Raw genomic sequence first — 22,951 nt, forward strand, 5'->3', positions numbered from 1 at the left:
ACCAGAAGCACAAGACAGGGCAATTAGACAAGGAAAAGAAATAAAAGGCATACCTCTGTATTCACAGACATAATCTTGTATGTGGAAAATCCTAAGGAACTCACACAAAAAACTTCTAGAGATAAGTGGGTTCATCAAAGTTTTAGGATACAAGATTAGTATTCAACAATATTACACATTAACAATGAACAATCTAAAATGAAATTAAGAAAACAATTCCATTTATAATAGCATCAAAAATAATAAAATATTTAGAAATAAATTTACCAAAAGAAGAGTAAGGCATTTGAAAACTGCAAAACATTGTTGACAGAAATTGAAGAAGACCTAAATAAATGAAAAGACATCTTGTGTTCATGGATGGGAAGATTTAATAATGTTGAGACAATAATACTTCCCAAATTGATCTACAGGTTCAATCAATCTCTATAAAAATCAAGCCTGCCTGTTTTTTGTTTTTTGTTTTTTTGTTTTTTTTTTTTTTTTTTTGGCAGAATCTGACACAAAAAGCACAAGGGATGAAAGAAAAAAATAGATGAACTGGACTTCATCAAAATTAAAATTTTCATGTTTCAAGGACACTGTCAAGAAAGTGAAAAGACAACCTATGGAATGAGATAAATATTTGGAAATCAGATATCTTATAAGAGACTTGTATCTAGAATATGTAAAGAGCTCTCACAATTCAATAAGAAGAAAAAAAAATGACCCAATTAAAAAATGGGCACAGGATTTCAACAGATGTTCATAGAAGCATTATTCATAAGAGCCAAAAAGTGGAAACAACCCAAATATTCATCTACTGATAAAGGGATAAATGAATGTGGTATATCCATACAATGAAATATTGTTCTGCAATTAAATGGAATGAAGTTTTGATACATGCTACAACATGGGTAAACCTTGAAAACATTATGGAAAGTGAAATAAGCCAGACACGAAATGCCATATATTGCAGGTTCCTGTTTATACAAAATGTTCTGAATAGACAAATCCACAAAGACAGAAAGTGCACTAGTAGTTGCAAGGGGCTGGGGGAAGGGGCAAATGGAAGAGTGACTGCTAAAAGGTATGGAATTTCTTTGGAAGGCATTGAAAGGCTTTTGGAATTATATAAAGATGATGATTACAAAATTTGGTGAATATACTAAAAACTACTGAACTACATTTTGAAAGGGTGGGCTTTATGGTATATGAATTATATCTCAATAAAGCTGCTATTAAAGAGAAAGAATAGATATATGTGTGTCAACATACTCAGTCAGGGAAAAGTGTGGGAAGAGGAAGGAATAGTGGTCAGGAACTAAACTTGGGGATGAAAAACCCAACTTCAACACTTATTTGCTCTATGACCTTGAAAAAAGCCACTCAAACCCCTTGAATCTCATTTTCTACATTTTACATACAGGAAAAATTACATCCCCCTCAAAGCTTTTATGCGGCGTAGGTAAGACAGTGTCTATGAAAGCATCATACGACCTATAAATTGTTATTTAAATGTTAGATACAATCCTAAGATCCTGAATTGTCCTCTGGAGCAGCAACTCTTTCCATAAGATTTGAGCTGCTTGAGAATGGCAGAGGCACTTTTATAGATTATGTCCCTTCTCTCTGGCCCCTCAGTGCTTAACACAGCATTCAGCATAATAGATACTCACTCCATAAGTATATTTCACAATTGAGCACCAGGGCAGGCCTGGGGCTATACACATAAAGATTTGATTGTATGGTCAAGAAGGTCAGGCAAGTGGAGTGGAGCAGGAGACAAATACCTAAATTCATAAGTGTTTATAAGTATGGTACATGTAATTACATGCATGTAACTACAATGAGATGAGGAGATGATCACGTGTACATATTTATCCATTTCAACATATCTCTTCTGGAGATACAGGATGAGGACTTATTGGGTGAGATATTTGTGTCTCCCACAATTGGATCTTCCTGCTTCCAACAGAGGGGAAAGGTTGAACATGGTTCAAAAACATTTCTTAAGATATTTGATGTTGGCTATTTATGGGGATAAAAACAACATTAACACATGATTGCTAATAGAATGGGAACTTGAAAAACATCATACTTCTGCAGTGGGGAACCATTCTTAGCTCACACCCTTTCCTGGTAACTTCTTGATTATTTTATCTTAAAAACCCTAATAAAAACACCATGTAATGCCCTCCAACACTGTGTTCTAAGTGAGGCTCCAGAGGGTAGATCAGCCCATGTATTTTCTAAGTTATTTATAGAGTTAATGCCCCACAAGGGAGGCATTAGATGGACCCACTTCTATTAGGTCATATGTTGTTCATAATGGATTCCTGGAAATCCAGTTGTTGTTTCCTAAGACTCCAGGATATCATGACCAAAAATATACAGTTTTAAACCTCTCCACCTCCAAAGCTCTGCTCAAAAGGAGTGGTACTGCAGCTTTTTATTCTTACTATTGAAATGTTTCCATTGATGAGTATTTGGCCTAGCAACTTCCAAAACCTTGGTATTTGGAATAGCTTGCTAATGTTTTCTTAAATTACATCCTCTTGTGGGTCCATAAAATACTAAAGTTATTACAAATAAATAAATGGAGTTTCTCTTCATGATGTAAAGCAGCTTTCAATGAAGTCATTGAGGGGAAGTTTGGTTTGGAAGGAAGCAGTGCCTAACTGGGGCAAAGCACTGCTTTCCACCCATGGGGGCTAGACACGCTGGGCAGCAGCTGCTCCGAGTCAGCTGAACAAAGCAAATCCCTGCTGCTCCATTTCTTGTTTTAACTTTCAGCAGAAAACACAAGATTTTAAAATGCCGCCTTTCCCTAAAGTCCTCTGCATGTGGGGACCATGGCTCAGCCTCCTCAGAGCTGGTTGAAGAGAGAGGACTTGTCCGTGTTCACTCCCCCACCACACCAAAGTGGACCAAGCTGAAGGCCCTGGAACAAGGGGACAACTCATTGGCATTCCTAAGGCTGGCATACCTTGTCCCGACCCATGAGACTGTGGCCACCCCCAGGCACAATGGAAATCACATTCTTCAGGACGAAATAAAATTAAGATGCAAAGGCAAGCTCCCAGGAGAGAAGCAGGCTGCGTGTGCTTGTTGTGGGTGCCTTCCAGATGGCATCTGCTGCGGCACATCCTGGGAGGGAGCAGTTCTCATGGGAGTGTTACACAGAGAACCTCCTGGGTACCTGTGGGCAGCCCCCCGGCCACCGCCACCCAATCTTCTCCGTGGCCTAAAACTGGGGCGTGACACCCAAAGTCTGTGTGGAAATAATCACCATCCACCTACACAGTCAGGGGCCAAAGAGTCGACATCCCACAGCTCTCCTGGTTGAACAATTTCCGTTTCTGCGACTTTAAATACAAGGCAGACTCTCCTCTGTGCAGGGTTTCTCTTTCCCAACTCTCCCCTACAAAAACAATTTTCCTGTGCTCGTATTAACACAGAAATGTACTTTTCAAAGAATAATACAGGAGTGCTGTTAGGATTCAGGCACCATCTGGAGCCAGAATTATAAGGATGCTGCCACTGTTTTTTGTTGTTTTTTTAATTATAGTAAAAGAAAAAAAAAAAACAACACATAATCCAACTCCAAATGCTGGTTGAAGATGTGAAGCAGCAGGAACACTCCTTGATTGCTGGTGGGAATACAGAACGGCAAGGCATTTGGAAGATAGCGCAGTGGTTTTTTACAAAGCTAAACATACTCTTACCAAATGATCAAGCAGTCCTACCCAAATGAGCTAAAACCTTATGTCCACATAAAAACCTGTGCACAGATGTTTATAGCACTTTTATTTATGATTGTTAAAACTCCTTCAAGATGTGCTTCGGTAGATTATTGGATAAATAAACTGTGGTACACCCAGACAGTGGAATATGATTCAGTCCTAAAAAGAAATAAGCTACCAAGCCACGAAGAGACACGGAGGAAACTTCAATACATACCTCTGAGGGAAAGAAGCCAATCTGAAAAGGCCACAAAGTGCATAATTCCAAGTAGATGACATTCTGAAAAAGGCAAAACTCTGGAGACAATAAAAAGATTAGTGGTTGGCAGAGGTTAGGCCTGGTGAGATAAATATACAGAGCACAGAAAGGACAGTGAAAATCCTCCATGGTGAATGTATGCCGTTTTACACTTGTCCAAACCCATGGAATGTTCAATACCAAGCGTGAACCTTAACGTGAACCATGGACTTTGGGTGCTTATCATATGTCAGTGTTGGTTAATTGATGGTAATAAACGTACAGTTTTGGGGATATTGATTATGGAGGAGGCTGCGTGTCTACTGGGGCAGTAGGCATACGGGAAATCTCTATCTTCCTCTCAATTTTGCTGCGAACCTAACTAAAACTGTTCTTTAAAAAAAGTATTTTTAAAATACACACCTAATATAAAATTTACCGTCTTAACCAATTTTAAGTGAACAGCTCAGCAGTGTCAAGTATATTCATCATTATACAACTATCTCTGGAACTTTTTCATCTTGCAAAATTGAAACTCTGGGCTTACTAAACAACATCTCCTTTCTCCCTCCCCCAGACTCTGATAACTACCAGTTTTTCTGTTTCTGTGAATTTGACTACTTTAGCTACCTCATATAAGTGGAATCACACAGGATTTGTCCTTCTCTAACTGGCTTATTTCACTCAGCATAATGTTGTAAAGGTTCATCCACGTTGTAGTATGTGGCAGGATTTCCTTCCTGCATGTGAATAATATTCCATTATATGTATATGCCATTTTTTGTTTATTCATTTGTTGATGGATATTTTGATTACCAATGATTTTCAGGCGATGTGGGTAGACTGCTGAGTGTCTTTCTAATTTTCCTTAGTCTTATGGTAGAAACTGGTATTCTGTAAGGGTGTTAAACAGCTCCCGGACATAGGGTCCTAGCAATGTCATTAGATTTGCATCTGTAGCCAAATAGAAATTAATCTGAGGAGCTAGAAAGCCTAAGGCTAACAAGTGTCTTGAGAGTAAAGGGTTGGTTTTAAGTGAGGCATCTCCTATCATGTTATTCCATGACCACCTTAGAGGGAGAGAACTGCAGATTCTAAAGTTCATCAGTGCCCCTACTCTCCCACATAAATGCACCTACTAACACTAAATAGAAAATGACAGGCCCTGCAGTGTAGTGGTTAGGAGTATGGACCGTGCAATCCCAGAGAGCTCAGCTCAAATCCCTGTTCTGCCAACTTAGCACCATTGTCTTAGGAAATTCAATTACCATTCTCAGCCCCAGTTTGCATATCTCTAGGATAGGGATCAGTGTTGCCAACTGCCCATTCATAGTTAGATAGTACGTTTGAAACAAGTGGCACATGCTATGCCCTATAATCAGTCAATATGACTTGCTTCATTCTGGAGTTCAGTTTTTGTCACCTACCCAGGAACTGTAATAACACATGTTATATTAATACATATTACTTTCTCTCCTCTAGAATGTAAGATCCATGAGACAGAGGTTTCTATTTATTTTTTTACAACCTTCCTCAGTGCGTAGAACAATATTTGCCACCTATGAGGCGCTCAATAAATAAATAAATTCATTCATCCATTTGGTCTTCAAGTAACAAAGATTCATTAAATACCTACTTTGTGCCAAGTACTGTGTTTGGCAATATAGGAGACTCAAGATAATAAATAGGTCCCTTGAGGGACTTGGAGATACCATCTCGTTGTGTAGGGATGAGATGCACAGGCAGAACAGTAAGTCAGCTTTCAGGGGTTGCCCAAGAATGATGTTGGGTGGTGTGAGGGTCATCACAGAACTTCACACAACCAGGAGTTGGTGGGATGAATCGGTTAGGGAGGATTTCACACAGCAGCAGGCGTGGAGTGGGGCTTCCTGCCTGTTCCTGCATAGGCACCACCAAGGCAAACTACAGTAGGACCAGGTACACAGATCTCTTTACAGTTCCAAAAAGATTATTTTGGGGGTCCTAGTGATATGCTCACAAGTTTTTGTGAAATTACCGGAAAACCACCAAGCATTCTATTTTTCATGCCTATTGTTGATGGAAGAAAAAACTCCATACCTTCATAAACAGTAATCAGCAAAGCTATAAACTTATAAAGAAGGAAAATCTATTTCACATGACAAATTGTCTGCCCTGGAAAGTCTGCAGAATAACCAAAGGAGAGAGTAAACTGTGTTTTTTTGTTTTGTTTTTTTCAAGGCAGGGTCTCACTCTGTCACCCAGGCTGGAGTGCAGTGGTGCAAACACAGCTTACTGCAGCCTCAACCTCCCGGGCTCAAGCAATCCTCCCACCTCAGCCTCCGCAGTATAGCTAGCACTACAGGCACGCACCACCATGCCTGGCTGATTTTTAAATTTTTTGTGGAGATGGGGCCTTGCCATGTTGCACAGTCTGGTCTTGAACCCCCAGGATCAAGCAATCCTCCTGCTTCAGCTTCCCAAAATGCTGGGATTACAGGCATGAGCCATCACGCCTGGCCTGAGAGTATACAATTTTTAAGTTTCATGGGCTTGTTCCACACTGACAAAGTTACTGGCATTCTTTCAGCCCCAAGCCCTCTCCCCACCCCTACCTCTTGTTGGTTTTAAGAGCCTTCCCACTTTGACCTTCTCAGGTCTGGGAGCTGGCAGACCCCTCTCTAATTTTCCTTAGTATATGATTCTTGACTTTTCCCTCAGGCCTTTTATTTCTTCCTCTTCCTAACAAGAACATCACTGGACCCCAAACTCCACAGGTTGAGCCACAGAGAGAGTTGAGATTTAGTGGTCTGGGACCACACCTGCAGAATTCTCTGTGTTTCGTGGTGATCCACTCCTTTGCAGGCCTACCCCCTCTTTCCATAACCCTCAGTGTCACCCCCACATCTACCTTAGAGACTGGCAGGGCTAATCCCATGATGTCCACATCCTTGTTTACTTCCTGGGTGTTTGCCATCACCACAAGAAGCGTAAGATCCCAGATTGCCCCTCTCACTAGGACTCACCCCCACAGACCTAGGTATATCCCCTAATCTGATTACCTCTCCACCCTTCCCAACCCCCAGGCCCCTCCACTGGATGTCCTCAGGAATGCACAGCCAGTCATCAACACACTCCGGGATATTCTCTGCAGCTCCTCTGAATGTTCCTCTACCACACAGTTCAGATGGGAATCTCATCTCTGAGGGCACTGCTTCCCCACAGTCCTGAAGCTGGGGTAGGTGTCCTCCTTGCTCCTCACCTTCCTTTCCAGACAATTCTCTCCTTCCTTCTCAAGCACCAGATGAAGGTTTAGTCATCTATGAGCCTCCAGGTCTTTTCTTGAAGATTTTGCACCAGGTTCACAATCACTTTCCAACACCACTCCTGTCTAATTCAATGCCCTGCCCTCTTGGTTCCTTCATTTCCGTTTTCCCAATGATATTGTTCTAAACATACTCCCATACTAATTCCCCATCCCCATATTCTCAATTTCAACTTTCTACCTCCGATATTTCTAGCTCACTCCCCTAATCTTCTAATCTCAACAACTACTGGAATCCACTGGGATTTCCAATTCACATTCCCTTTCTCTGCTCTTCATCTGCCACTCAGCCTCACTTCCCACCTTACCCTGCATGGATTCCTTGGTCCATCATTATTATCACTTCTTCACATATGCCCTCATCCTGCTTAAAATTCACCAGGCAAAAGCCGAAACCTTGTTAAATCCAATTCTCCACCCATTGAACATCTGCGCTCAAGAAACTGACACATGTACTGTCTTAGACTTTATTTTTCAAGAAGAAATTCCTTAGACAGGATTACAGTAGAAGCAGTTTTCTCAGAGGTGATCCTTGGAAATATCAGTAGAGAAGTCAGGAAGTGGGAAAGGGAAGAAAGAAAGCCAATAAATGATACATGAATAAGCAAGGTATTTCTCTGAGCAACTGGAGAATTCCACCAGGAAATGTTGCAAAAGCATGCCTCAAAATTGTCCCAGCTGAATGCTGAGGGTGTTACAGTATTTACCCACTGTGTTGGACTTCTAGGGATGCCATAAAAAAATACCATTGACTGAGTGACTTAAACAACAGACATTTACTAATATTTTCTCACAGTTCTAGATGCTAAAAGTCCAAGAAGGTGCCAGCATGGTTGGTTCTGAGTGCCCTCCTCCAGATTTGCAAATGAACACTTTCACCTGGTAAAGAGAGAGAACAAGCTCTTTGGTGCTTCTTTTTGTAAGGGCACCCCATCATGAAGGGCCCACCCAAAGGCCATTTCCAAATGCCATCACACTGGGGGTTAGGGCTTCAACATATAAATTGCAAGGAGATACAAACATTCTATTCATAACATCCACCAAAGCCCTTCCTATCATTGGTTGAGAGCTGCTTCACAGGGCAGTAACACTTCAGCATTTCTTGGTTATCCTACATTCGTGCAGAGCATGTTGCCCTAGACAGAACAAATGTGTAAAGCCCTCCAGCGGAGAGTTGGAAGCATTTGCAGTCATTGTGTAAAGGTGACTGCTGGGAGGATGTGGACAGGGAACCACAGACACAACCAGCAGCAGCTTTTCCACTTACTGACTGGTCTCAGCCTCAGATAGGCCTTTAGTGCTGCCTGGCAATCCTGTTGGATTTCTCTAGTCAACTCTGTCTCTCTTTCCTATTCCTCATTCTCTCTCCTTAAACCTCCAAGTCCTTCTCACGCTTCACCCTCAGCCTTTGACCTCAATTCCTCTTTCATTAAAACAACTGAGGCCATCAGAAGACAACTCCACTTTTTCCACCAGTAGGACTACCCCTCTCTGCATCTGTGTCCATCCTCTCTGCCACCTCCTGTTGACTGTGGATGAGTATGGCACACACCATCCTCTTTAAGACCAAACTCTCCACCTGGGACCTACCCTACAGGTCCCATTCCCTCTTTCTACTCAAGGACAGCACACTTACATTTGCCCACCCTGCCCTCCTCATCCATGTTCCTATATCAGCATTCAACTGTACTGTAACTTCTCCATCTTAAAAAAGAAGCAAAGAAACAAACAAACAAAAACAGAGACCAATCTAGATACTACCTATTTCTTTGTTTTCCTTTATAGCAAAACTGCAAAAGATTTGTGTATTCCTTTTGCTAGTGATGCAGACTCAAAACAAAAACAAAAAAGATCTGTGTATTCCTGTTGCCTGAAATTCCTTTTCTCCCATTTACTTTAAAAACTTTTAACATTTTATTATGAAAAATTTCAATCATTTTAAAAAATAAATAATATCACAATGAATTTCATTATTATATTACTCAGATTTAATAATCATGAATTTAATGCGTAAGTGCTTCATTTCTTTTTTTCTTGCCAAAGTGTTTTATTTTTATTTTTATTTATTTATTCATTTAGAGACAAAGTCTCACTCTGTGGCCCAGGCTGGAGTACAGTGGTGTGATTTCAGCTCACTGCAGCCTCCGTCTCCCAGGTTCAAGTGATTCTCCTGCCTCAGCCTCCCGAGTAGGGATTACAGGCACCCGCCACTAGGCCTAGCTAATTTTTGTATTTTTAGTACAGATAGGGTTTCACCATGTTGGCCAGGCTGATCTCAAACTCCTGACCTCAAATGATGCACCTGCAGCGGCCTCCCAAAGTGCTGGGATTATAGGCATGAGCCACCACAACCGGCCTGAAGTGTTTTAAAGAAAGTCCCAGATAACATGACATTTTAGTCTTAAATACTCAGGATGTATCTATAAAAAATGAGAAATTTTCTTAAATAACTTTAACTTGATTAAGAATACTGATGAGGCCGGGCATGGTGGCTCACGCCTGTGGTGCCAGCACTTTGGGAGGCTGAGGCAGGTGGATCACGAGGTCAGGAGATCAAGACCATCTTGGCTAATGCAGTGAAACCCCATCTCTATTAAAAATACAAAAAAAATTAGCTGGATGTGGTGGCAGATGCCTGTAGTCCCAGCTACTCAGGAGGCTGAGGCAGGAGAATGATGTGAACCCTGGAGGCAGAGCTTGCAGTGAGCCGAGATTACGCCACTGCACTCCAGCCTGAGTGACAGAGCAAGACCCCACCTCAAAAAAAAAAAAAAAAAAAAAAAAAAAGAAGAAGAAGAAGAAGAATGATGAAATAATATTGTAGTATGTATTGTATTATAATACTAATCCCTCCTGTTCTTTCTCAGAACTATCCCACTCTGATCAGGGTGTTTGTCTCCACTATTCCACATGAACTTCTCCTGACTAAATCACATGACCACTATGTTGTCAAGCCTAATGACTATTTCTCACAAGTAAGGTGACCAACTGTAGCAGTTTGCTTAGAGATTTCTTAGGACAAGAGACTTTGTCTTAGTCCATTGAGGCTGCTCTAACAAAAATGCCATAAACTGGTGGCTTATGAATAATGCAAATTTATTTCTTATAGTTCTAGAGGCTGGGAAGTTCAAGATCAAGTTGCCAACAGATTTGACGTCTGGTGAGGGCTCACTTGCTTCATAGATGGTACCTTCTGTCTGTGTCTTCACAAGGTGAAAGGGGCAGCTAACACTCTGGGGTCTCTTTTATAAGGGCGCTAATCCCATTCATGAGGGCAGAGCCCTCGTGACCTAACCATCTCTCAAATATCCCACCTTCTTTTGTTATTTGAGATGGAGTGTAGCTCTGTCACCCAGGCTGGCATGATCTGGGCTCACTGCAACCTCCACCTCCCAGGCTCAAGTAATTCTCATTCCTCAGCGTCCCGAGTAGCTGGGACTACAGGTGTGCACTATCACTCGCAGCTAATTTTTATAGTTTTAGTAGAGACAGGGTTTCACCATGTTGGCCAGGTTGATCTCAAGCTCCTGACCTCAGGTGATCAGCCCACCTTGGCCTCCCAGAATGCTGGGATTACAGGTATGAGCCACCATGCCCAGGCCCACCTTGTAATATAATCACATTGAGGATTAGGTTTCAGTGTATGAATTTGGGAGGAACACAAACGTTCAGACCATAGCTGACTTTCAGTACTAAAACCCAGAGTGTCTCAGGCAAACCAGGATGGTTGAATGTTGTACTTCTCAGTCCTTATGTTTCTCAACTTTTCAGGAGCAATTGACAGACGTAATTATTCCTTTCTTCTTCTTCTTCTTTTGAGATGGAGTTTCGCTCTTGTTGCCCAGGCTGGAGTGTGGTGGTACGATCTTGGCTCACTGCAACCTCCACCTTCCGGTTTCAAGCAATTCTCCTGCCTCAGCCTCCTGAGTAACTGGGATTACAGATACCTGCCAGCATGCACAGCTAATTTTTGTGTTTTTAGTAGAGACGGGATTTCACCATGTTGGCCAGGCTGGTCTTGAACTTCTGACCTCATGATTCACCCACCTCAGCCTCCCAAAGTGCTGGGATTACAGGCCTGAGCCACTGCGCCCAGCTATTCTTTTCTTCTTAAGCAACATTCTTGTCTTCCAGGACACCACTCTCCTTTGGTTCTCTACCTCCTTCTCTGGCCACTTTGTCACAGTCCCCTTTGCTGGTTCCGTGCATCTGCCTGATCTCTGAATGTTGGCATGTCCCAGAGTTCTCTGGCCTCAGTCCTTTTCTCATCTTTCTTTACTCCCAAGTCTTTAAATAGCACATATGCATTGATGATTTGCAGATTTGTATCTCCAGCCCAGACTTCTCACCTGGATGAGAGACTCTCACTTCAACTGGTGATTTGGCATCTTCACTTGGAAGTTTTAAAGGCATCTCAAACTTGGTAGTTCAAAACCAAACTTCTGATCCCTCCCCAAAAACCTTCTTTTCTTACAGCTCTTCTTATGATAATAGATGGCAACTTCGTGCTTCCATCTGCTAGGAGGAAAAACCTTGGGCTCATCTTTGACTCCTGCATCATATGCCCCACATGTAATCCATCAGCAAATTTGGTTGAGTCTTCTTTCAAAAATTATTCACAATCCAACTACTTCTTACTACCTCCATTGGCACCATTTCTTGCTTGAATTATTGCAGTACTCTCCTAATTGGTCTTCCTACTCCCATCAGTGATTCTTTCCACCATGCTAAAATGCTGTGATTTTTACAGCTTTATATTAAACCTTGAGAAATGGCAAGAATCCCGTTTTAACAGATACATGAAAGTACTTTCCCCATGAATTTACACCAGTGGAATATATTAGGTCGCCAGCATACATTGGCTCTATTTTAACTTTTGATTTTACAAAGAGTTTACTCTACGTTATGTCTAGAAATCTATAATTAAAAGATTGAGTTGTGTAGGGCTGTGAAATACTTTTTCCATATTTCTCCATTTTTAAAAAAATAGCTGTATTTTACATGAAACAAATAGCTTGGTTGCTGTCATTTTAATCCTGTTTATATTGACACAAAGTTTAAATATTTTTGGAGTATATTATCAACTTAAATTAAAATGCATGAACGTATTTTTAGGAAGAAGTCCAAGAATATGAGTGAAACACTGCTTAGTTGGACTTAATTCAATGTAGCCATTCCATGAAGCCAAATTTCTGGGGGTGAATATGCATAAACATAATAACTAATCTTATATTTTAGCTCTTCAATGTTAATAGTACTTCTCACAAATTGATTTCTAAATTGTCCAAGCAAATCATTCATCTTCAGCATCACACCATAGTCTTTATTTTAGAAGCCTTTTTAAAAAGGCAATCCTAGGCCATGTGTGGTGGCTCATGCCTATAATCCCAACACTTTGGGAGGCCAAGGTGGGCGAATCACCTGAGGTCAGGAGTTCGAGACCAGCCTGGCCAACATGGCAAAACCCTGTCTCTACTAAAAATACAAAAGTTAGCTGGGCATGGTGGTGTACGCCCATAGTCCCAGCTACTTCGGAGGCTGGGGGAGGAGAATTGCTTGAACCCAGGAGGTGGAGGTGTCAGTGAGCTGAGATTGCACCACTGCACTCCATCCTGGGTGACAGAGTGAGACTCCATCTCAAAAATAAAATAAAATAAAATAAAAAAGCAATCCTAATTATTTTATAAAAATTCCTTAAAAACTAACACAATTTTTCCTTGCTATGACAAAAAATACATTTCCACTATGTTTCCCTAGAAGCTTTCCAGCAAACACAACCATTATTACTCATACTTCTCAATAATCAACAAAATATTGGCCAAGCACTTTATTACTAAGATTACATGCAATGAGGCATGGAAAATGTTATCTGTGGTTTATCCACCAAGAGTCTTAATGGAATACCTATTGGAACCACAAAACCATGCTGAAGACTATAGAGACACACAGATTTCCCTTCTCCTAAAGTCTTGCTGAATTGCTCTGCAAAGTGAAAAGCGGAGTTAATCCTCTGAAAAATCAGTGGGAAAGAGCAGCTCCTTGAGGCCGGCTGTATCTTATACACTGGCCTCCTCCATCTGGTGAGGAGAAGGCATTCCTGGGAGAGAGAGTACTACCTGGTCCCTCCCTCTGCAGATGGGGAGCAGACTGTGCCTTGCCAATTGCATTTCTGTTCATTCGGATTCCCTGAAGTCATGACTTGTCTCTAGACACAGTTCTTTCAGCTCCCGTTCAGAAAACTGTTGCTAAATCCTCCAAGGCTGATGCAATATTTTTGAGCTCTTCCACCAAGTCAAAGGACTTCCACCAATCCCTCACTGACTGCTGAACTATACCTTGCGTTTCTTCAACCATATCCTCAAAGGAGCTTGAGCTGCAGTAAAACTCATAATGTGATCCAGCGTGATCTTCTGCCTTTGTTTCCTTGAAACAGGTTCAGCACCATCATGGTAGACCTTTTCAGCGACCAGGGTTCAACACTATTTGCTAGAACAAAATAAAAATGGTAGGAGAGGCCACAGCAAAATAAACAGTCCACTTAATAACACTGCCTCACACAGTTTACCCAGGATAACCTGCAGGACTCATTGGCTGACACCATGTGCAGGATGGTGAGCTACTGCTCATTGCTCACTATGCTGCTGTCACTGGCTAACAGCATATGTGCACGGGAAATACATAATATTAACTGTAAATGCTAATAAATTACATATAGGTTCTAACCGTTTTCTGATTTTCCTTGTCCATCCCTTTCAGTACTTGAAGGGCTACTCACCTATTAAATTTGTTAATTGGAAAGAATGTCTGAAGATCCCCACAAGGCAAGTTTATTCAATTTCACTTTTCTAACTTGGTTCAGATTCACCATATAAATGCTGCATGTTTTAGTTCACTTTGTCTCTTAAAATGCAAGTCTCCACAACCAAGCTGAGCAGAAGAGTTAGAAACTGTTTCAGATATTCCTTTAGCTCATACACACCTTTGCCAGAAAAATTACCTTTCCAGAATTTCCAAAATTAAAGTCTTGTTGTAAACACTTAATCACTTCACTACTGGACACCCTCATTCAGAGAGGAGCTGTCATTCAATTTAGTTTGTTTCAAGTGATTTTCTGTACTTCGGATGAAAGAAACAATGGTTGGTTTTTGTTCACCAGGTTTCTATTCTCTCTTCCTAATCAATACCCTGATTCTTTTGGGGGAATTACCTCTTCCCCTTCTGTGTAGTTTTGGTGGGACTATACCTATCTCCTATCACAGGAACTGAGAGATTAGATCCTTTTGCCTCTCATTGTGTTAATATAGCCATTGGCATGCCTGTGATAAGAGCTCAGCCAATAGGTTCCCCTATCAAGACTTTACATTTTGAGTGACCCAAAGGTTACAGCTTTGTCTTATTCAGACTATTCCAGCTATGGCATCATTCCTATGATACAGGCTTCCTCACTCTGAAGCAGTCTTGGTTTCTGCCTATCCCACAGCACAAAATGAAGCAATGAATTTATTTATTTATTGAGCATGTCATAGGTGGCAAACATTGTTCTAGCCCTGACTCACCAAGACAATTGAGGAAAACACATTTATAACTCCATAGACACCTCTTTGGTCTGCAGGAGATGACTCAGTAAGCTACTAAATTATTGGGGCAACTGTATATGTTTTCATTAAATCTGCAGATAAATGATCAGGCATGTATCCGGCCTTGTTCCACTGGCACTGCTGTGGACTAAACAATGGCCAGTGATCTGATGTGAATCATTTGAATAGTTTTCAACCTATTTGACTATTCTGGGCTTTATTTGTCAGTTAAACAAATAAACCCAGAGCCTTTGTTTTATTAGCCGGCTTGAACTACTGTGGCCCAGTTGAGACTGTACTACTTTCATTGCATCGCATCTCAGCAGGCCTGCTTAAAAGCCTTTGGTGGACTGGGATTTCCCTTTCCTTCTCAGAGCTGGTTTGAACAAAAGCTTCCCATTTAATCTGTCCTTGAGAGTCCTCTATGGGAACGAAAAATGCTCCTGGTTGTGCTGATGCAGAAGGAGTGACAGCTAACCTTGGACTGAGACTGCCTAGATGGAGGCACCTGTGCCAGTGAGGAAAGAACGTCATCCACCAGGACAGCAGAGCAGAAGGCATGAGAGAGAGGTGGGCAGGGAGGGGACTGCAGGGGGTGGGCACAGCCAGTGCCTGGGCTGCCACTTCAATGAGGTGTGATCCTTGAGAAACCCTTGCACTTGTCGCTCTCAGCAGTATGTGTTTCACACAGGTGGCCTGAGGGAAGTGCTTGTGGTGGACCTGCTGAGGAGTGGGACAGGCAGAAGAAGGAAAATTGAGGTGTCCTCAGGAGCTCCATCATAAAGACATCTCTTTACCCCAAGGCCTTGTCCTGTGACCGCAGAAAGGACAGCAGCAAAAAGGAACAGAGTGTCCAAGCTGACATTTTGCCAAGCCTTATTTAGCAGCTGGTCTCCTAAATGAGCCTCCCCGCTGATTTCCAACAGTTGAAGAATCTGGCTTCCACAGGGAACGGCTCTCATGAGCAGTGGTGCTGGAGACAGGTAATTTGAGGTCACTATCTAGATCAGTGGTCCCCAACCATGTTAGCACCAGGGACCAGTTTCGTGGAAGACAATTTTTCCACGGACAGGGGGCAGGGTGGTTTCAGGATGAAACTGTTCCATCTCAGATCATCAGGCATTAGTTAGATTCTCATAAGGAGCAGGCTACCCAGGTCCGTAGATCGCAAGAGCAGCTCACGACAGGGTTTGCCCTCCTGTGAGAATCTAACAACGCAGGTGATCTGACAGTGGGTGGAGCTCAGGCAGTAATGCTCGCTCACCTGCTGCTCACCTCCTGCTGTGCCGCTTGGTTCCTAACAGGCCATGGACTGCCATTCTGTGGCCCTAGGGGTTGGAGACCCCTGATTTAGATCACCCAAGCCCACAAGACCAACACATACCATAGGCACAAAAAGGAACGTTTAGAACTGAATTCCCCCCTTTGAGTCTTCAAGATACTCACTGAAGTGGAGAGATGTGGCTGGAAGGTAGAAAAAAAGGTGAAAGAGCCAATCGATCAGTCCAAAATGCAGGTCTGTTGTGTTCAAGTATTTGAATGAGGTTCTCACTGGGCTCGAGGAGGACAGAAAGAAGGAAATAAGGCTGCTGCTTCCCAGTGACTTATTACTACTTCTTTTTTTTTTTAATTGAGAAAATTCACATAACATAAAATTCACCCTTTGGAAGTATACAATTCAGTGGTTTTCAGTATATTCACCATGTTGTATAACTATCCCCACTATGTAATTCCAGAACATTTCCATCACCCCTCGGAAGCCCCACGCTCATCAGCAGTCACTCTCCCTTCTCTCCTCCCCCAGCTGCCATCAACCATTAACCTACTTTCTGTCTCTATGAATTTGCCTATTTAGACATTTCATATGAATGAAATCATATAACATGTGACTGTCTTTGTCTTCTTTCAGTCAGTATAATATTTTCAGGGTTCATTCATGTATCAGTACTTCATTCCTTCTTATGGCTGAGTAGTATTCCATTGCATGGGCGTACCACATTCTGTTTGTCTATCATCAGTTAATGGACATGTAGATTGTTTCCACTTTTTGGTTCTTATGAATAACAGCACTGTGGATGTTTACGTGCAAGTCTCTGTGTGCAGATGTTTTCACTTCTCTTGGGTATAGATCTAGAAGTGGAATTGCCAGGTCAGAGACTTCATTATTTCTTGAAATTCTGGTCCTCGGTGCAGAAATATGGAACAAAATAACCACGATGCTATGCTTCTTGACACACTCTTGAATATGAAGCTCTAAGCTCAGAAATGCCATGTGATTTGACATGAGGCCTTTGTGCCTGCAGGAATGTGGTTGGAACCACAGACTCCCTGGAAAGAGGAAGTAGAATATGATATGGTAAAGGAAGCCAGGCCAGAGTCAGAGGATCTTGCAGGGAACACCCACTGCTGCAGGGAACACCCACTACCCCCTTCTTTACCCCAGCCACTCCTGTGCATGAGCCTGGGGCCCCTCCACATTCTATCCACTGCTGTCCTTCTCAGAAGCACCAAAATATTGGTCAGGTAGTCAAATAAACAGATGGAAAGAGTTAATAAGATATTTTTAAGTACTTGGGAATTTTATTTATTCCCTCTTTTTTTTTTTTTTCGAGACAGAATCTCTCTTTGTTGCCCAAGCTGGAGTGCAGTGGTGCGATCTCAGCTCACTGCAACCTCTGCCTCCTAAGTTCAAGCAATTCTTGTGCCTCAGCCTCCTCCTGAGTAGCTGGGATTACAGGCATGTGCCATCATGCCCAGCTAATTTTTGTATTTTTATTTTATTTTATTTTTTATTTTTTTACTTTAAGTTCCAGGATGCATGTGCAGGTTTCTTACATAGGTATACATGTGCCAAGGTGGTTTGCTGCATCTATTGATCTGTCCTCTAAGTTCCCTCCCCTTGCCCTGCAACAGGCCCTGGTGTGTGTTGTTCCCCTCCCTGTGTCCATGTGTTCTCATTGGTCAACTCCCTTTTATGAATGAGAACATGCAGTGTTTGGTTTTCTGTTCCTGTGTTAGTTTCCTGAGGATGATGGCTTCCAGCTTCTTCCATGTCCCTGCAAAAGACATTATCTCATTCCTTTCTATGGCTGCATAATATTTCATGGTGTATATGTACCACATTTTCTTTATCCAATCTATTATTGATGGGCATTTGGGTTGGTTCCATGACTTTGCTATTGTAAATAGTGCTGGAATAAATGTACGTGTGCGTGTGTTTTTATAGTAGAATGATTTATAACCCTTTGGGTTTATACCCACCAATGGGATTGCTGGGTCAAATGGTATTTCTGGTTCTAGATCCTTGAGGAATCACTGTACTGTCTTCCACGATGGTTGAACTAATTTACATTCCCACCAACAGTATAAAAGTGTTCCTATTTCGGCCGGGTGGGGTGGCTCACCCCTGTAACCCCAGCACTTTGGGAGGCCAAGGCAGGCGGATCACAAGGTCAGGAGTTCGAGACCGGCCTGACCAAATGGTGAAACTCCATCTCTACTAAAAGTACAAAAATTAGCCGGGCATGGTGTGTGCCTATAATCCCAGCTACTTGGCTGAGGCAGAAGAATTGCTTGAACCTGGGAGGCGGAGGTTGCAGTGAACTGAAATTGTGTCACTGCACCCCAGCCTGGGCAACAGAGTGAGACTCTGTCTCGAAAAAAACAAAACAAAAGTGTTCCTATTTCTCCACAGCCTCACCAGCATATATTGTTTCTTGACTTTTAATAATTGCCATTCTGACTGGTGTTAATTTTTGTATTTTTTTTGTAGAGACAGGTTTTGCCATGTTGGTCAGGCTGGTCTCAAACTCCCGACCTCAAGTGATCCACCTGCCTCAGCCTCCCAAAGTGCTGGGATCACAGGCCTGAGGCACCGTGCCTGGCCAATTTTGGTTAAATTCTTTATCCCTACATCCATGTGTTCTGTGGTGAGAGCCAGAGAATGACTGGGCCGGACTCCCTGCTAACAATCTGCCTTGGCCTAGTCTCATGTCCTGGTTTTCCTTCTGAGACAAAGAGATTTAGTGACAGTGCTTGCAGCTCTTGGAATAATGCACACTATGACGTTTCTGAATGAATGAGACACTCTGCGGCCTTCCTCTTCATTCCCTCTGTAATACAACTGCTACCCTAGCAGAGCAGCCAGAAGAGAAGGCAAACCTTTCCTCTAATACAAGTTTTTACTTTATGTTCTTCTCATCACATCAATTCCATAGGTACTGCTGCAATAGTTCAAATGGATCCTCCCCCTGAAGGTGTAGATGCTGAGGAGACCCAAAAGATGCCAATGGAGGTTGTCTTTTCATTTTGTTGTATTAAGGTTGAAATGTTTCTAAAATTATTTTTTAAATATTTTTAAAGGCGGGTCTGCATAATACCAGGTATTAAGACAGATATCTTGGAGCAATGTGTCCTAAACTGCCCCCTAAACCTGTGTAGACCTAGCCTAGGGGTTCCATGCTGCTGGCAGGTAGGAAGGCCCTGTGTCTGCTCACAGGAGAACCCAGTTTAATCACTGTTTCTCAATGCCTACTTTAAGTGGTGGGAGCTCTGCGAAGAGAAGGGGATATGAGAATGAATAAGACACAGTTGCACAGTTCTAGAACTATGTGAAGGAAGCTAGAACATTGGGCAAAAGGGAAAAGTTGAAGGTTTATGAGGGAAAAGGAAGGACAGTAGCCTGTATGGGGTCTTTTGCTTCACCAAGTCTGTTGAGGCTTGAAAGCAAGTGAACCACTACATGGAGATTCTTTCTTCCTGGGCCATGATAGAGTGGGGTGGTGGAGTTCTTTGGACCTAAGGAGTCCACGTGGGCCTTTCCTTGTGGCCTCAGACTCAGCAGGGAGTTCCCTCTCTAGACACTACTGAGATAGCAAACTCCAGATAATTCTCATGGTGGAATTATTTGCTTGGAAAGCAAAAAGATGCTACGGGCTTCTGCGTCAGCAAAGTTATTTTTGCTACTGCTTCTTTTAGAAACGTGTATATTTTTGTAACATTTAAATCAAGTTAATTCTTATAGTCTATGATAAGTACCTTCCCTTCCAATTTAAGGGCATTAACAACCCAAATATTTATACTAATATAATTAATTAAGAAGGGTGCTGGGGTGGGGACAGTAGAAACAGCTACAAAAGCGGCTCCCTATGGCCTGTCGCAGAAAGAGGGCAGGGCCATGCTAGAGGGAGTCACCCTGGCACACTGCAGTCTGGAGGGGTTTCTTCCACTAGGCACTGGGATTCCAGCAATTTTTTCAGATACTTGTCAAGTGCTCTGAAGTCTTTCAGTCACATAGTTGTACCAAGAGTCAGCATTAGTCACATCAGCTGGTGATCTGGCAAATGCATACAACAATAAGGACTGGTTAATCAGGGAAACAGGGCTTCCTGACACAGTCACTCAATCAGTGATTATGTCTTTGGAGAAATGTTTTGTTTCCTTTGAGGTACTTTATCTGAAACCACCTTGTAAACATGAACCTTCTTGCTATTGCCCTGAGGTGAGCATCCTTATTTAAGGAAAGGAAAAACTCCCAGTGTCAGAGGGTGGATTGGAAAGCAGGTCTAGACATTCATTCTTTGCCTGACCTCTCCAAACCATGTTTGCTTGCTTCAGCCCTCATCTTCCCCTTGGAAGGTAGGCGAGCCGAGGCAGCATCCACAGCAGGCTTTCAGTGCTTAAAATGTTAACTCACGTTTTTTTCCAAAATGTGTTTCTGGTTAGTTTAAAGAAGGATAAACAAAATTTAATAGCTGGCAATGAATCACATTTTTTTTCTCCCTAAACGCTATTTGGATCCACTCAAACGGCTGTCATTCTACTTTTGTACAAATAAATAAACCTCCTTTTCTTTTGTGCATTTTTCTCTGTCCTGCATTTCCTAAAATACAATTTGTTTGACGGATGAGTCAAGCAGTTCTGAGGTTTGCTTTTGGCTCTGTAGGCAACTGGGTTGTTTTCTCATCATAATTCAATGGGACAAGGTTATCACCCTCACAAACACTAACACCTCATTTAGAACCAGAAGCACCCCCTCTAAGAAGGAAGCAATTGTTAATGTTCTCAATATAAGTTTCAGTTGCTACATGTGAAGTTTCCTCATATACACATCTCTGCCCTGCCCCTTCCCTTTGGTTATGCTGGGTATATGCTGTGCACGCATTCTGAACATTCAGACATTCAAAATTTCATAAAACTTAAAATAATCATACTCAACATTACTTTATAAATTATATATTTTATTATGTGTGGTGGCTAAATGAACATTAGGAAGGGAAACTGATTATTGATCAATGCTTTTTGGTATTTTCAGACATTTCAGACACATTCAGACATTCTGGAGTAGAATTATAGGAAGATGGAAAGTAAACTTAAAAGAATGTACAGAGGAAGGCCCATCATCCACTTAGGCTTGGGCACTACAAGCAATAACCGAACAAGCAGAGACAAACCTCACTAGCATCTGAAAGCAACATTAACCTAAAAAGTAATTTTTTTTCTGAAATGCAAACCACATCATCATAGATTTTCTAAAAGACAAAGACTCGTCAAATAGGTGAACTGAAATTAAACATAGGCATTTTTTAAGGTAATTGTACTGGAGTAAAACTAAAATATTCTCCAAATAGACATTTCATTTTGTTTCAACTCCCTGGTTAAACAGAGAAGTATCTTTTAACTAATTGCCCGTTGTACCAAAAGGTGAAGGAGGTCTGTGAAAATGTAAGTTGAAGGTCTTGTTTAAAGTTCTCCTCACTGATGCAGAGCCTCTCTGAGCCTCTTCCAAATCCTCTGTTAGTGCTTCTCATATTCAGAAGTGTTGCCTAGGAAAAAGGCGGGAGGGTCCAAGAAGGGAGCGAACCCAGAACCCAGAAGTGGGCTCATGTTTCTGCTGGTCCTCAGCTGGGTGGCTGGGGAAAGAAGAGGAAGAAGCAGGTTTCCACCTGAGAGTTATCATCCGTCCCTCCTCTCCCCATCTCAATCATCCAAGCTCAAGCTCAACCACAAAGCCTTGAAGCAACATGGCACAGTCTGCAGATTCTCCCCACCCCAGTATTTTAGATTTTTTTTCTACCATAGTACTATTTAAATCTGCGTTTCAGTACTTATCATATCATATTGCGACAATCTGTTTACAAGCCTATAATTATCCTGAGAATAGGCACCTTACCATCTTTGGAGCTCCCAGTATCCAACTCAGAGCATATTAGATAATCAATAAATGAGAAAAAAAATACCAAAAAGCATTGATTAATAATCAGTTTCCTTTCCTAATGTTCATTTATCCACCATACATAATAATATATATAATTTGTAAAGTAATGTTGAGTATGATTATTTTAAGTTTTATGAAATTTTGAAAATAGCCTTAGGGGAATTCATCATTATGTCCACAGGGTCCTGGGGTGCAGGAAATCCAGACCGGAAAGTATTGGCCTAGACCAGTGGTTCTCAAACTTGAGTATGCATTAGATTATCTGGAGAGCTTATTAGAACACATTGGTGGGCCCCTTCCCTAGAGGTGCTGATCTATAGGCCTGGGGTGACACTGATGCTGCTTATCTGGGGCCCACACTTTGAGAAAGATTGATCTAAGAGGATAAGCAGGGGCGATGGATGATGAGTCTGTGGTTTTTCTTCTGGCTCTGCCATCAACTAAGTGGTATGACCTTCACTACACTATTCATTTCATAGCGCCCCATGGAGATGGGGAATGACAATGGCTCCTTACATCCACAAAGTACTTAAACCACACACTCTGGATCACTTACATGATCACAATTTTCTCAACTTTCTTCACGGGTACATAGGATAAATGTAAGAAAAGAAATATGATGACGCTCTGGAAAATCAGAAGTACCGTAGAAACATGCTGTTTTATCATCATATTCTTTTTGGTCTTCTCTGCTTTGCCCTTCTCAATCCCAAAGGGCAGATCCTAACATTGTGTTGGGCTTATCCCACTGGTGTCTTCCTGGGTTGGACTTCTATTTTATTTTATTTTTTGAGATGGAGTCTCACTCTGTTGCCTAGGCTGTAGTGCAGTGGCACAGTCTCCACCTACTGCAACCTTTGCCTCCCAGGTTCAAGCGATTCTCCTGCCTCG

Source organism: Macaca mulatta, chromosome 6, assembly GCF_049350105.2.
Source record: "Macaca mulatta isolate MMU2019108-1 chromosome 6, T2T-MMU8v2.0, whole genome shotgun sequence".
Lineage (NCBI taxonomy): Eukaryota > Metazoa > Chordata > Mammalia > Primates > Cercopithecidae > Macaca > Macaca mulatta.